This window comes from Mus caroli, chromosome 11 (genome assembly GCF_900094665.2).
Source record: "Mus caroli chromosome 11, CAROLI_EIJ_v1.1, whole genome shotgun sequence".
Classification (NCBI taxonomy): Eukaryota; Metazoa; Chordata; class Mammalia; order Rodentia; family Muridae; genus Mus; species Mus caroli.
In genome coordinates, this window is record NC_034580.1 from 64613327 (window position 1) to 64616729 (window position 3403).

Consider the following 3403-nt stretch of genomic DNA (forward strand, 5'->3'; position numbering starts at 1 on the left):
CAAGAGTAACAGAAAGGGCATCCGGATACTCCCATACGGCCCTGGCTTGACTGAGGCGGGTTGCCGGAGGAACATAGCCTGAGTGGGGTCCATCCACACAAGTCCCCTTGCTCCTGGAACTGCATTAGCACTGTTAGCTTTTCCTCTGCTCGGTTCAGGCCACCTCGTCCATGGCAGTATCACACCAGGGAAAGGCAGCTCAGTAAGCTGCCTCACCCCTCTGAAGTCAGTCCCTCGACTTGGAATAGTTTTTCCAGCCAGGCCTTACCGTGTGCCAAAAACCCATCCCTGGTTTACCATATCTCTTCCTTTGCATCCCAAGACCTTTGTTCTCTTCCACTGCTGCCTCACCAGCCTGCCAGTAACTTGCCTCCTTTGATAACAAATGCTTTGTCTTGCTAGGGCGTTATCATTTCGCATGCCTGGCTCCAGTGTGATACGTGCTCAATAAACGTTGTGGAACACATGGGTGGGATACAGCATCTCCTGGTGAAGCCCAGGAGAGCAAGCGCTCCTTCGCTAGAATTGGTCCGGATGGGGACTTCCAGGCTTTATCAATATGTATCCTCTTTAGGATCCAGCCACTGCTTTTGTCCCAGGTTGGCACCCCAGCTTTTCTCAGCACCCCTCCCCACCCCCACCCCTGTGTTACTACTTTATGACCTCCTAGAGGCCTCAAGCCCCTTCTTTTTCAGGTTTACATTCGCCTCGCCCATTTCCAGAGTTGCTGCCTGTTTGGTTTCAGACCCGGAATGAGGGGCTGAGGTGAATATTTTACACATCAAAGCAGCCTGGCCCCCAGTTCTCCCAGCATCCCTACTTTTCAAACCCTACCTTGAACTTTCCAACCCAGGTGCTGGGCTGCCCTTCCTCCAAGGCTCCTCCCTATTTAGTAATCTAGACATTTTGGTCTTGCCCTCTCTTTTCTTCTCCTCTTCTCTCTCTGCATATATGCCCTTCCCTCCCTCTCTCTCTCTCTCTCTCTCTCTCTCTCTCTCTCTCTCCCTCACTCCCCTACCCTCTCACCCATGTTTCCCCATGGCAACTTCCCTGGCCATGTCCTTGGGGCCAGTGAACTCACCTGCTTCCCAATAAACCTGCCTTTAATGTAATCTAATCTGGTTTAAATTGGCTCATTTTACCGGCTTCAGAGAAATAACCACTACTGGGTAGACACCTTCTGTTCATAGCTACTGTGCTTCTCTCTCTCTCTCTCTCTCTCTCTCTCTCTCTCTCTCTCTCTCTCTCTCTTTTTTTTTTTTTTTTTTTTTTTTTTTTTTTTTGGTTTTTTTTTTCTTTTTTCTTTTTCTTCTTTTTTGGTTTTTTGAGACAGGATTTCTCTGTGTAGCCCTGGCTGTCCTAGAACTCACTTTGTAGACTAGGCTGGCCTGGAACTCAGAAATCCACCTGCCTCTGCCTCCCGAGTGCTGGGATTAAAGGCGTGGGCCACCACACCCAGCTCTAGTGTGTTTTCTCAAGCTTGCAACAGATACAAGAACCATCACAATAGTTGGAGGCCAACCGGGTCTACAGAGTGAGTTCCAGGACAGCCAGGGCTGTCTCAAAAAACAAAACAAAAACAAAAACAAAAACAAAAACAAAAACAAAACCATCACAATACAGTAATTCCTCAGCCCTAGAGTCTGATTGCCTGAGGAGGTTTTTTGGTTGGTTGGTTAGTTGGTTGGTTGGTTGGTTGGTTGGTGTTTCAAGACAGGGCTTCTCTGTGTAACAGCCCTGGGTGTCCTGGAACTAAACTTGTAGACCAGGCTGGTCTGGAACTCAGGGAGCCATCTGCTCCTGCCTCCTTAGCTCTTCAGTTCTGGGATTAAAAGCATGCACCACCACACCCAACTGGCTTTTTTTTTTTTTTTTTTTATTTTTTTTTTTTTTTTTTTTTTTTTGCATTTTAATTGTATGCACATGTCTGATATATGTATGTGGACTGTGTGTGAAGAATCCCATGGAGGTTAGAAGCAGCATTTGGATCCCCTGGAACTGGAGTTAGCTACATGTAGATTCTGGGGACTTGAACCCAGATCCTCTGCAAGAGCAGTAAGTGCTCCTAACTGCTGAGCCATCTCTCCAGGCCCAGGATGACTGAGTTTGAATTTCAGATTTACCACTTAGAAGGCTGTGAACATGAGCAAATTCCTTCCTATCACTCTATCTGTGTTTCTTCCCTTTCAGGATGAGCCTACTGGGAGCACCTACCTGAGGGCATCACTGGATAATCGTGTCTCTGTATGTAGCAGTTAGCCTCTGGATTAGCTTCCAATGAGTCCCCCTGGCAGACAACCTGTTGAAGAGTCCCTTTCCAAAATTAACAAGAGTTCATCCATATAATCAATAAGATATTTCAGAAAGAATGCTGTGTGTGATATTTTTGTGATTTCTTTTAAGATGGAGACTTGCTATATAAATCATGCTGGCCTGGAACTCATTTGCTGTGTATCTAAGACTTGCCTCAGACTTTCAATCCTCCTGCCTCAGTCTCCTAGGTATTGGGACAATATGTATGTGTCACCCAATCAAGTGTGTGACTTTCTAGTTGAGCCATGAAAACAGTGTGGCTTCAAACTTTTTCTTGTGTTATTGTTTTTGGGAGGAGGTAGCCACCATGTTGAGGATGCCCAGTCAGTCCACTGGACACTTCCCTGTGGATGTTGGGAACTAACTAGGGAGTAGAAGATGCCAGATCCTTGAGGCTTGGGCTCAAAGAGAGGTACCAATGTCCTACCAACAACCTGCCACAGAGCCTGGACTGAAGAAAGGCTGCAGAGACTCGCCTCTCGTTGGCATGCACATCCAAGAGTTTGGGCTTCTTCTTTTTAAATATATTTCTTTTCTTTTTCTTTTTTTATTTTTATTTTTAAAGATTTTTAAATTTTATTTATATAAATACACTATAGCTGTCTTCAGACACACCAGAAGAGGGCATCGGATCCCATTAGAGATGGTTGTAAGCCACTATAGGGTTGCTGGGAATTGAACTCAGGACCTCTGAAAGAGCATGCAGTGCTCTTAACCGCTGTGCCACCTCTCCAGCCCTCTTTTTATTTTATGTGTATGTGTTTGCCTGCACGTATACCTATGCACCACATGCATGCAGTGCGGAAGGCGGCCAGAATAGGGAGTTAGATCCTCTGGGATTGTAGTTCCTCATGTCTGCGAGCCGCGTATGGGAGATGAGAATGGAACCAGAAACCTCTGGAAGAGCAGCCAGTGCTCTTAACCACTGAGCCGTCTCTCCTGCCCAAGAGTTGTCTTCTTCTTCTTCTTCTTCTTCTTCTTCTTCTTCTTCTTCTTCTTCTTCTTCTTCTTTCTTCTTTCTTCTTTCTTCTTTCTTCTTTCTTCTTTCTTCTTTCTTCTTTCTTCTTTCTTCTTTCTTCTTCTTCTTCTT